The sequence below is a fragment of the Triticum aestivum genome, chromosome 2B (assembly GCF_018294505.1).
Source record: "Triticum aestivum cultivar Chinese Spring chromosome 2B, IWGSC CS RefSeq v2.1, whole genome shotgun sequence".
NCBI lineage: Eukaryota > Viridiplantae > Streptophyta > Magnoliopsida > Poales > Poaceae > Triticum > Triticum aestivum.
In genome coordinates, this window is record NC_057798.1 from 650,624,918 (window position 1) to 650,637,800 (window position 12,883).

The window sequence follows — 12,883 nt, forward strand, 5'->3', positions numbered from 1 at the left end:
AGTTCTTGTTGAACCTCAACAACCCTGGCCTCGTGTTTTTCACGGTCGGCCTGCTCCTTGGCTGCCCTCTTTTCGGCTGCGGCCACCGCCTTTTTAAGAGCTTCGACTTCCGACGTTGCTCCTGGCGCACAGCACGATGTTCTTCGTCAAAATCAATCATCGATTGATAATAAATTAAGACAAGGTTTTACATACCTTGGTTATCTTCCAACTGCTTCTTTACTTGGTCGAGCTCTTCTTCGGCCCGCTCCAGACACTGCTTCAGTCCGGAGACTTCCGCAGTATGAGAAGCGGCAGTCAACAACGACGCCTGCTTAGACCAAACATGATAATAAATAAGGGTGTTGCATGGTAAGGCCCCTGCGAGCACATATTCGATCCTCTGTCTGGTTTTTCTTTTCAAACACCGAGCAGTGTATCAGGGGCTACTATCTATACTATGACACTCTTCAAGCCTCATCACTTACCTCGAAACCTATTAAAAGACTGGTGCAGGCTTCAGTCAGCCCGCTTTCCGCAGACTAAATCTTCTCAATCATCGCACCCATAAGGGCGCGGTGTTCTTCAATGATGGAAGCGTTATTTAACGCTGTCAACAAAGCATTTGGTACCTCTAGCTGGACAGAGGTCACCGGTGGAACAGGCGAACCACTTCTGTCAAGGAAGGTTTCCTGCCTGATTCTGGAGCCTTGACGGTCTCCGGCACCGTGTCCTGATCGGAGTCGAATTCGAGCTGACCCCCGCCGACAGTACCCGCGGCGGTCCCCTCTCTTGTGTGGCCGGCCGCCGGGATTTGGCCCACTGGCACCACTCGAGCGGTCTTCCCGGCCCCTCCTTGGCTTGGGCCCATTAGGAACGACACTTCGGCGTCATCTGCATGTTTGGGGGAGGTGGACATCGGGGGAGTTCCGCTGTCCATCGCGTCCGAACCTAGTGAATCCTCCGACGAGGACTACTCGGCACAGGACTTAGTCGGGCTACAATATGAGTGGCTCAACACAATCAACATTGTGCTATAATGAATTCGGATATGTTAATGTATTCAGATTCTGTGTACTCACGATTTAACCAGGGGCTGGACCCTGGGATTCCACTCCAGGCTGTTGTCGGTGGTGGTGGTGGAATCGTCTACGGAGGAGGTTTTCCCCCTCTTAGATGAATTGGCCTCCAAGTGTTTGGAGGACGTCCTTTTCTTTCTCCCCTTCGCTGGGGGGGATTGGATTTCCTCCTTTTCCTCGTCCTCTTCAGATGAAGAGCGGGCCTCTGAGTCTTCGGACATTTTATTTGAGACACCCCTGCGACGAAGGCCGCCCCTGGTCTCTTCGGCTTTCTTCTTAGGCGCCTTATAAGGCGCCAGGGCCAGCATCTTCGTTAAGAGTGGGCCGGCTTGCTCTTCTGGCAGCGGGGCCAGACAGTAGATCCGCTCCGCCTTCTTCTTCCAGCCCTGGGAAAATTGTCAGAGAATATGTTAAGCATTTCTTTAAAATACGCGGCTAAAGTGTACGTTCGGTTAAATATCTGAAGACTTACCGAACTTGCGGGATGGGACGGCTTGTACCCACAGTCCTCGGCCCAGTACGACCACGATTTGCCAGACTTGAAGAGCACCTTCCAGATATCTTCGTGCGTCGAGCCGAAGAGCTCCGTCAGGGTCTGGTGCTCAGCTGGATCGAATTCCCATAAATTGCAAGCCCTGCGTTGGCACGGGAGAATCCGGTGAACCAACATCACTTGGACTACGTTGACAAGTTTGATGTTCTTATCTCCCATGCTCTTGACACGCGCCTGGAGCACTGCCAGTTCGTCTGGCGAAGACCAGTCTAGGCCTTCTTGGGCCAGGACGTAAGCCGCAACGGGGCTCTAGATCGAAATCCGGGAGCTGTGGCCATTTGGCTCCGCGTGGCTCGGTGACGTAGAACCATTGTTGCTGCCACCCTTTGACGGAATCATTAAATGTACTTGATCGCCATGTGACGTTGGGCATCTTGCTCACCATGGCTCCTCCGCACTCGGCGTGCTCTCCGCCCACCACCTTGGGCTTCACGTTGAAAATCTTTAGCCATAACCTGAATTGTGGAGAGATGCAAAGGAAGGCCTCGCACACGATGATGAACGTCAAGATGTTGAGGAAAGAATTAGGGGATAAATCATGGAAATCGATCCCATAATAATACATGATGCCACGAACAAATGGGTGGAGGGGAAACCCCAACCAACGGACAAAGTGAGGGAGGAACACGACCCTCTCGTGGGGTTCCGGGGTAGGGACGATCTGTCCCACCATCGGAGGACGATGCGCGGTCTTCTTGGCAATATACCCAGCCTCCCGAAGTTTCTTGATATCCTTCTCCTGGACAGTGGAGGCCATCCACTTGCCTCCAGCTCCGGATCCAGACATTTTCGGAATGCTTTAGTGAGCAGAGAAGGCGAATGCTTGCGCGTTAGAGCTCGAGAGGAAGGATAAGCAGAGGAAGGAGAAGGCGTGGGTGAAAGAGAGGAATCCTTATCCCTTTATAAAGAAGGCAAATCATGTGCCTCCCCACATTCCCTAAGACTCGCTTGTTCCCCAAGCGCCGTGTTAATGGCTTGGTTGGGGTACCCACACCCGTATTGATGAGAATCCCATGATAAGGGGACACGATCTCTGCTTCGACAAGACATGCCAATGAAACCGCGTCCTTGTGGCAGGCTGATAAAACGGTTCGAATAGTAACTGGGCTGTAGTGTAATATCACGCTACGAATAAACTGTCAGCAGATTAGATCCGTGAAATATTATACTCTCTATGGTTGGTATGTGGAATTTGTTTTTGCGGAGCCGGACACGATTCTTGTGTTCAAGATCTACTTGGAAGTATTTGGAGAAGGAACCCGCCTTGCAATGCTGAAGACAATCTACGCGCTGGACTCAATCGTCATTGAAGCCTGCTTCAGGGGCTACTGAGGGAGTCCTGGATTAAGGGGTCCTCGGACAGCCGGACTATATACTTTGGCCGGACTGTTGGACTATGAAGATACAAGATAGAAGACTCCGTCCTGTGTCCGGATGGGACTCTCCTTTGCGTGGAAGGCAAGCTTGGTGATTTGGATATGTAGATTTCCTTCTCTGTAACTGACTCTGTGTAACCCTAGCCCCCTCCAATGTCTATATAAACCGGAGGGTTTAGTCTATAGGACAAGAACAATCATAATCATAGGCTAGCTTCTAGGGTTAGCCTCATCGATCTCATGGTAGATCAACTCCTGTAATACTCATATCATCAAGATCAATCAAGCAGGAAGTAGGGTATTACCTCCATAGAGAGGGCCTAAACCTGGGTAAATAATCGTATCCCCCGCCTCCTGTTACCATTAGCCTTAGACGCATAGTTTGGGACCCCCTACCCGAGATCCGCCAGTTTTGACACTGACAATGCCCCGGAAGGCATCCCCTCTTTCGTCTTTGTCTATCGGTAACTTTACTTGGAGCTATATTTTTATTTAACACATGATATGTGTTTTGCTTGGAGCGTCTTGTATGATATGAGTCTGTGGTTTTTAGTTCACCACAATCATCCTTGTTGTACACACCTTTTGGGAGAGACCCACATGATTTAGAATTTATTAGAATACTCTATGTGCTTCACTTATATCTTTTGAGCTAGATAGTTTTGCTCTATGTGCTTCACTTGTATTTTCTAGAGCACGGTGGTGGCTTTATTTTGAAGAAATTTTTGATCTCTCATGCTTCACTTATACTATTTTGAGAGTCTTTTAGAACAGCATGGTATTTAATATGGTTATAAATTTGGTCCTAGAATGATGAGCATCCAAGTTGGGTATAAAAAAACTATCATAGAAAGTGCATTGAAAACTATGATCAATTTGATGCTTGATAATTATTTTGAGGTATAAAGGTGGTAATGTTAGAGTCATGCTAGTTGTGTAATTATGAAATTGAGAAATACTTGTGTTGAAGTTGGCGAGTCCCATAGCATGCACGTATGGTAAAAGTTGTGTGACAAATTTGTTGCATGGGATGCTCTTTTAATTGCTTTCCTTATGAGTGGAGGTCGGGATCGCGCGATGGTTAACTGCTACCAACCTTTCCCCTAGGAGCATGCGTAGTAGTACTTTGCTTCGAGGGCAAGTAGACTTTTGCAATAAGTATATGAGTTCTTTATGACTAATGTGAGTCCATGGATATACGCACACTTACCCTTCCACTTTGCCAGCCTCTATTATGTCGCGCAACCTTCGCCGGTATCATGCACCCATTATTTACCTTCCTCAAAACAGCCACCATATCTACCTATTATGGCATTTCCATAGCCATTCCGAGATATATTGCCACGCAACTTTCCACCATTCCGTTTATTATGACACGCTCCATCATTGTCATATTGCTCTTTGCATGATCATGTAGTTGACATCGTATTTGTGGCAAGGCCACCTTCATAATTTTTCATACATGTCACTCTTGATTCATTGCATATCCTGGTACACGGCTGGAGGCATTCATATAGAGTCATATTTTGTTCTAAGTATTGAGTTGTAATTCTTGAGTAGTAAATCAATAAAAGTGTGATGATCTTCATTATTAGAGCATTGTCCCAAGTGAGGAAAGGATGATGAAGACTATGATTCCCCCACAAGTCGGGATGAGACTTCGGACTTTATAAAAATAAAAGAGGCCAAAGAAGCCCATACAAAAAAGAGGCCAAAGAAGCCCACCAAAAAAATGAGAGAAAAAGAGAGAAGGGCAATGCTACTATCTCTTTTTCCACACTTGTGCTTCACAGTAGCACCATGATCTTCATGATAGAGAGTCTCTTATGTTGTCACTTTCATACACTTGTGGGAATTTTTCATTATAGAAATTGGCTTGTATATTCCAATGATGGGCTTCCTCAAAATGCCCTAGGTCTTCGTGAGCAAGCAAGTTGGATGAACACCCACTTAGTTTCTTTTGTCGAGCTTTCATATATTTATAGCTCTAGTGCATCCGTTGCATGGCAATCCCTACTCACTCGCATTGATATCTATTAATGGGCATCTCCATAGCCCGTTGATACGCCTAGTTGATATGAGACTACTTCTCCCTTTTTGTCCTCACAACCACCACCATATACCACATATAGTGCTATGTCCATGGCTTACGCTCATGTATTGCGTAAGAGTTGAAAAAGCTAAAGCGCGTTAAAAAGTATGAACCAATTGCTTGGCTGAAACCGGGGTTGTGCATGATGGGAGTATTTTGTGTGATAAAGATGAAGCATGGCCTAACTATATGATTTTGTAGGGATAAGATTTCTTTGGCTATGCTATTTTGATAGGACATGATTATTTGTTCGTATTTTTCAGTATTACTACTTTTATGTTTTATAAGCTTTTATCTTGAATCATTTGGATCTGAACAATCATGCCACAATAAAGAAAATTACATTGAGAATTATGCTAGGTAGCATTCCACATCAAAAGTTCTGTTTTTATCATTTACGTACTCGAGGACGAGCAGTAATTAAGCTTGGGGATGCTTGATACGTCTCCAACATATATATAACTTTTGATTGTTCCATGCTATTATATTACCTGTTTTGGATGTTTATGGGCTTTACTCTACACTTTTATATCAATTTTGGGACTAACCTACTAACCGGAGGCCCAACCAGAATTGTTGTTTTTTGCCTATTTCAGTGTTTCCAAGGAAAGAAATATCAAATGGAGTCCAAACGGAATGAAACCTTCAGGAGCAATCTTTCTGGAACAAACGCAATCCAGGAGACTTGGAGTGGATATCAAGAAGCGAATGAGGTGGCCACGAGGGTGCCTGGCGCGCCCAGTAAGGGTGGGCGCGCCCCCCACCCTCGTGGGCCCCTCAAGCGTCCACCGACCTACTTCTTCCTCCTATATATATCCACGGACCCCAAAAACATCCAGGAGCACCACGAAAAACTATTTCCACTACCGCAACCTTCTGTATCCATGAGATCCCATCTTGGAGCCTTCGCCGACGCTCCACCGGAGGGGGAATCGACCACGGAGGGCCTCTCCATCACCACCAAGGCCTCTCCGATGAGTTGTGAGTAGTTTACCACAGACCTTCGGGTCCGTAGTTATTAGCTAGATGGCTTCTTCTCTCTCTTTGGTTCTCAATACAAAGTTCTCCTCCCTCTTCTTGGAGATCTATTCGATGTAACTCCTTTTTGCGGTGTGTTTGTCGAGATCCGGTGAATTGTGGGTTTATGATCAAGTTTATCTATGATAAATATTTGAATCTCCTCTGAATTCTTTTATGTATGATTGGTTATCTTTGCAAGTCTCTTCGAATTATTAGTTTGGTTTGGCCTACTAGATTGATCTTTCTTGCAATGGGAGAAGTGCTTAGCTTTGGGTCAATCTTGTGGTGTCCTTTCCCAGTGACAGTAGGGGCAGCAAGGCATGTATTGTATTGTTTCCATCGAGGATAAAAAGGTGGGGTTTATATCATATTGCATGAATTTATCCCTCTACATCATGTCATCTTGCTTAATGTGTTACTCTGTTCTTATGAACTTAATACTCTAGATGCAGGCAGGAGTCGGTCGATGTGTGGAGTAATAGTAGTAGATGCAGAATCGTTTCGATCTACTTGTTGCGGACATGATGCCTATATACATGATCATGCCTAGATATTCTCATAACTATGCACTTTTCTATCAATTGCTCGACAGTAATTTGTTCACCCACCATAATACTTATGCTATCTTGAGAGAAGCCACTAGTGAAACCTATGGACCCTGGGTCTATCTTTTATCATATAAGTTTTCAGTCTACTTTTATTTGCATCTTTTACTTTCCAATCTACATCATAAAAATACGAAAAATATTTATCTTATCTTATTATCTCTATCAGATCTCACTTTCGCAAGTTTCCGTGAAGGGATTGACAACCCCTTTATCGCATTGGTTGCGAGGTTCTTGTTTGTTTGTGTAGGAGCGTGGGACTTGGGAGGAGCCTCCTACGGGATTGATACCTTGGTTCTCAAAAATGAGGGAAATACTTACGCTACTTTGCTGCATCACACTTTCCTCTTCAGGGGAAAAACCAAAGCGGGGGGCTTCTTCTTGTCCATAAAAAATCATTGGGAATTTTCAGCTCGTTTGGACCCTGTTTGATATTCCTTTTCTATAAAACTCAAAAACAAGGAAAAAACACAAATTGGCACTGGGCTCTAGGTTAATAGGTTAGTCCCCACAATCATATAAAATAGCATAGAAATGCATATAAAACATCCAAGATGGATAATATAATAGAATGGAAAAATGAAAAATTATAGATACGTTGGAGATGTATCAATCATCAGTGCAAAACGATCCATCCATGTTCAATTTTACCCGACCAACATCGGGCGGCTTCCACCTACATTCAGGGACCGTGCATTGAGGATGCACATTTGTGGTACACAAATAATCAATAGAGACGAACCCCTCGCCTTTCACCGGGTCCATTCCCGAATTTTGTTTGATCCCTATCAATTCTTCCAAATATCTTCTTAGAAAGCTCACGGAAACATCCAAAGCCGGTGCTGGTTTATGATGCATTATTTAATTCTGAACGTACCAGCTTCTCCAAAAGATGAGTAGCAACTTACAATGATCCACCTCACATAAGGTATCCAGCGCATGAAGAAGCCATTCCTTCCCGTTGGGCACAAAGGAATCAATTGCCGGCAATTCCCATACTTTAGCCATCTCCTGGTACAGATCACACCCCCATTGGCATATCAAAAAAGGGTGAAAATTTTCCTCAACCTCCATCCCACAGACCGGGCATCTGCTAACATGTTCAAGCCCTATCTTATGCTTATTTTTCCAAGTTGTAAGAGCATCAGTCGCCAATCACCAGGCAAAGTTGCGGATCGTCGGGGTTACTCCACACTTCCAAATGAACCTCCAATAGCTCCTTCCTCCTGAGATCGAGGTACTGGAAGAAGCAGTATTCGCCTCATAGACTTCCTGAAAAGCGAAATGGTATGCAAATTTGACAGTAAAAATTCCATGTCTCCTAGGGTCCCATGCAATTACATCCTCCTGTAACCTTGGTGAAGCCCGAATCTTCAAAATTCAATCACATAAGCCTCCAAAAAGTGTTGTTGTAATAACTCAACTTTCCAAGACCCATTTGTATTAAGCAAATTTGACACAAAGCAGATATGGCACCTGCCTTGCAACGATACCGGCTTAAACGAGAAAGGCCGTGGTATCCAGTTGTCCCTCCAAACTCTAATACTCTGACCATTGCCCACTCTCCATATCAATCCTTTCTTCAAAAGATCCAGGCCATGGCTAATTGCTTGCCATGAGGACAATGTGTTACCTGTGAAGACCGTATCCTCTATCTTGCCAAAAGGATAATATTGTGCCTTAAGAACATGGGCACATAAGCTGTTCGGGTTAGATAACAGACGCCATGCCTCGCGGGCTAGCAACGCTTGATTGAACAAATGGAAATCCCGAAAACCAATGCATCCTCTATCGTTTTGCTAAAGAAGATAGTCCCAACCTTTCCAATGCACTTTGTGTTTGCCCTCCTTGGAACCCCAGTAAAAATTCCCCACCATTCTCGTGAGGTCATCGCACATCGAGTATGGTAGTTTGAAAACACCCATGATATAAGTTGGCAAAGATTGGGCCACCGATTTGATTAGCACCTCATGGCCTGGCTAAGCTAGCAGGCCGTCCCCCACTGCATAAGACGTTTTGTCAGTTTTGTTTGGAGGTTTTGAAACCTTCCTTTAGACATACGTACATTCGGGGTCGGGAGACCAAGATACTAATCCTTAAACATAGTGTTTGTGACATTCAGGGCTTACTGGACCTGCGCCTGATTCACCGGAGGTCAAGCACTCCTAAAGAACAGAGAACATTTATCATAATTTAACTTCTATCCTATGGCAGCCCCATACTCCTCTATTGCTGCTTTTACACACTCCGGTTGGTCTCGTGAAGCTTCAAAGAACAGCAACGTATCATCAGCAAATAAAAGGTGAGGTATACCCAGAGCTCTCCTGCAGATTTTCACCGGTGTGTTTTCACCCGTAGCCACCTTGTTTTTCAGAATGGTAGACAACCCATCCGCCACAAACAGGAATAGAAGTGGTGAGAGTGGGTTGCCTTGCCGAAGACCGCGCGTGGGTGCAAATGAATCTAAGAGGGTTTCATTGAATTTGACATAATATCACAATGAAGTGACACACGTCATTACCCAATTGATCCATTGATGAGAGAAACCCAACTTTTGCATCACCCGCCTCAAGAACACCCAATCCACTGGATCATACGCCTTTGACAGATCAAGTTTATATGCATGGGAACTTTTTGTAGGATCCTTTTCTTGCTTGATATAGTGAATACACTCAAACGCTACCAGAGCATTATCAGTAATCATCCTTCCTGGAATAAAAGCACTTTGCTCTAGAGATATTATGTTATCCAACAGAGGCCTCAAGCGGTTGACCAAACATTTGGAAATAACCTTATAAACAACATTACAGAAACCGATGGGCCTGTAGTCAGACAACTTAGTAGGGTTAGAAATTTTAGGAATAAGTACAATAGAGGTGGAATTTACCCCTTCTGGCATAATTCTCATCCTAAAGAAATCCTTAGCCGCGGCAAGAACATCATCCTTAAGTGTACTCCAATTACACTGAAAAAACCAAGCCGGAAAGCCATTCGGGCCCGGAGCCTTCAGAGGGACAATTTGGAAAAGAGCATCTGAAAGCTCCTTGTCAGATAAGGATGCGATCAACCTGACATTATCTTCATCTATCACATTTGCCTCCACATGGTCCGGTATTGGCAATGAGTTCAGAGAGGGATCAGCCTTAAGAATCTCTTGAAAATATTCATTTGCCATCTTCCCCATCACTGTGCTATCCGTATGCACCACCCCAATGCTATCAAGGAGCTCCTGAATTTTATTTTTCCTAGCCCTCCAAACCGCCTTGCTCTAAAAGTACTTGGTGTTTCTTTCACCTTCCTTCAACCAAGTTATTCTCGATCGTTGAAGCCATAACATTTCCTCCTAGTATAGGAGTTCATTCATCTTCTCAGTTATCGGCCTGATTTCCACCCTATCTGCATTCATGTGCATCAACTCTCCTAGTTGATTCCAGGATTTTGCTAGCTCTCTCCTAATATTCCCATGCTCCATACCCCAAGGGATTTCAAAATTTTGGACAGAGAATCCCGTAGTTGCGCCATATTCTGGACGCCACCTACAGCCGACCATGCTTCTTTGATTACTTCTCGCAACATAGCATCCTCTCCCAAAATAGCTCATATCTTATGTTACTCTTCCCTGCCAGACTAGGATCACCGGATCCCTTCAATAGTATGGCAATGTGATCCAAGCAAGGAGATGGAATGTGAGTAACAGACGAGTATGCGAACATGTTCCTCCATGCATTTGATCCCGCCGCTCTGTCCACGCGAACTTTGACATTACTTGTTCCACTTTGCTTATTGTCGTATGTGAATCGTACCCCAACAAAGCCTAGATCAACCAGGCCGAAGACCTCCAGTGTGTCCCAGAAGGCCATCATCTGGGCTTCGGGCCTTGGCGTGATAGACATGTGCTCAAAGTTCCACATAGCCTCATTAAAATCACCGACAACTAACCATGGCAAGTCACTGACATTCTTCAAGTTCTGAAGCGTTGACCATATGAGTGGTCTGTTCTCCACTTGAGGTTCACCATAAACACATGTTATTCTCCATTGTAAAGCATCCTGATGGACTCGGCCTAGAGCATCAATGTACCAATCCTTCTTATCCAATATCTGAATATCATAAGATTCATGCCAATAGAAAGCCAAACCACCACTCATACCATTACCATCCCAATTCATTTCCTATTCTGAACTTGGTCATCACTCATAATTCCTAGCCACCTGCCAAAGGAAAATTTTGATCTTCGATGGGATTTTGGTCTTACATATGCCGATCACCTCAAATTTCGGACCCGATCTAAATATTTCATGGTATAATGATCCGATTGAGAACATGCCAGATGGCTCCAATCTCCATAACACCAAGTCCTCCCTATTAGTCAACTAAATTGATTCTAGAAGCCGGCATAGACCCCTAATTAGCCACTTCCTCAGGCCAAGAGTTCTCCTAAAATTAGGTGCCCAACCATTCGCTTGCCAATAGTCTGCCACCATAACTTCTAGAGCTCTAGAGATCACAAATAAGTGAGGGTAGCTATGGCAAAAAGGTTTATCCATACATCATATGTCAAACCAAAATTGGATCTTCCATCCATTTCCACCGAGAACTTAGATCCGAGCCGGAGAAGGTGTTGAAGCTTTAGGAACGCCCTTGCAAATTGGTTGGACGGACACGAGAGACCCTGACTGAAACCCTCACAGCTCTCGCGACCGCGCCGTCCCCCACGGGCGGCCGGCCACGCTCCCCCGCCTTGTTCCCCAACCAACACCCCACTCTCTCTCCTCCCGTCGTCGCTGGTATGCCTCGTCGGGCTCGGCCCGGGTAGCGGCGCGCTGCTTTTCCCCTTCTGGTGTCATTCCTACGCGGGGTGGAGCGACATTGGGCAGTGTCCCCAGGCCACAGTGGTTCAGCGCAGCGAAGGGGTGACCTGGCGCCCGGCAGGTTGATTGCGCGGCGACACCCTCGTTGTTGGCGCCAGGTCACCCCTTCTCGGTGTTGTTCCTAAGTGGGGCGGAGCGACGCTGGGCGGTGTCCCCAGGACACAGTGGTTTGGTGCGGCGAAGGGTTGACCTGGCACCTATGTCGGGGGGTTGATTGCGCGGCAACGCCATCATTGGCGGGGGATCTTCGCTGAGGGGTGTTGGCGCCCGCTCGGCAAGATATGGGCCATCTTGGGCCCCATCTGGGCTGGGGTGGGCTGACGGCTTCTTCTTCGGTGGCGGAGCTCCCTGGAGGCGGGGATGGGGCATAGGAAAGCCGGGTGGCGGCGGCGTAGTTGGCGGCTGGCTGCAGCGGGGTGGCAACAGCTTTGCGGGCTCAAGATGGGCCCGGCCGGGCCCGGGTGGCCTGGTGTGCCCCTGCTGCTGCGTATGGCTGGCCACCGCGACGGTGCAGGAAGCACATCCATCCCACACAACGGTGGGGGAGGTGGTTCTCTCCGTCTCGGCTCCGATGCTGCCCTCCCGTTTCCTGGTGTCCCTCTCTCCATCCTTTAGGCCTCGTGATGGCGATCTCAGTGTGGCGGCATGGATGACTTCAAGACCGTGGTGACGTATGCTAGCGGGTGGCAAGTTGGATGGTTGGTTCCGGATCGGCGGGTAGTGGTGTTTGGGGTGCGGGAGAAATCCCTGCCAGTTCATCCGGCTCCGACGTGGTGTTGTCCGCAGGTGATGTCAGTGTCAAAACTGGCGGATCTCGGATAGGGGGTCCCGAACTGTGCGTCTAAGGCTAATGGCAACAGGAGGCGGGGGACACGATGTTTACCCAGGTTCAGGCCCTCTCTATGGAGGTAATACCCTACTTCCTGCTAGATTGATCTTGATGATATGAGTATTACAAGAGTTGATCTACCTCGAGATCGATGAGGCTAACCCTAGAAGCTAGCCTATGATTATGATTGTTGTGGTCCTACGGACTAAACCCTCCGGTTTATATAGACACCGGAGGGGGTTAGGGTTACATCAGGTCGGTTACAGAGAAGGGAATCTACATATCTGAATCGCCAAGCTTGCCTTCCACGCAAAGGAGAGTCCCATCCGGACATGGGACGAAGTCTTCTATCTTGTATCTTCATAGTCCAACAGTCCGGCTGTCCGAGGACCCCTTAATCCAGGACTCCCTCAGTAGCCCCCGAACCAGGCTTCAATGTCAATGAATCTGGCGCACAGATTGTCTTCGGCATTGCAAGG

General features: G+C 46.6%; 1 pseudogene; it reads right to left on the reverse strand.

Moving 5' to 3' along the window:
• Nucleotides 1–1,057: 1,057 nt before the first annotated feature.
• Nucleotides 1,058–12,883, reverse strand: part of LOC123039365 (coniferyl alcohol acyltransferase-like) — a 30,829-nt pseudogene continuing 19,003 nt past the window's right edge.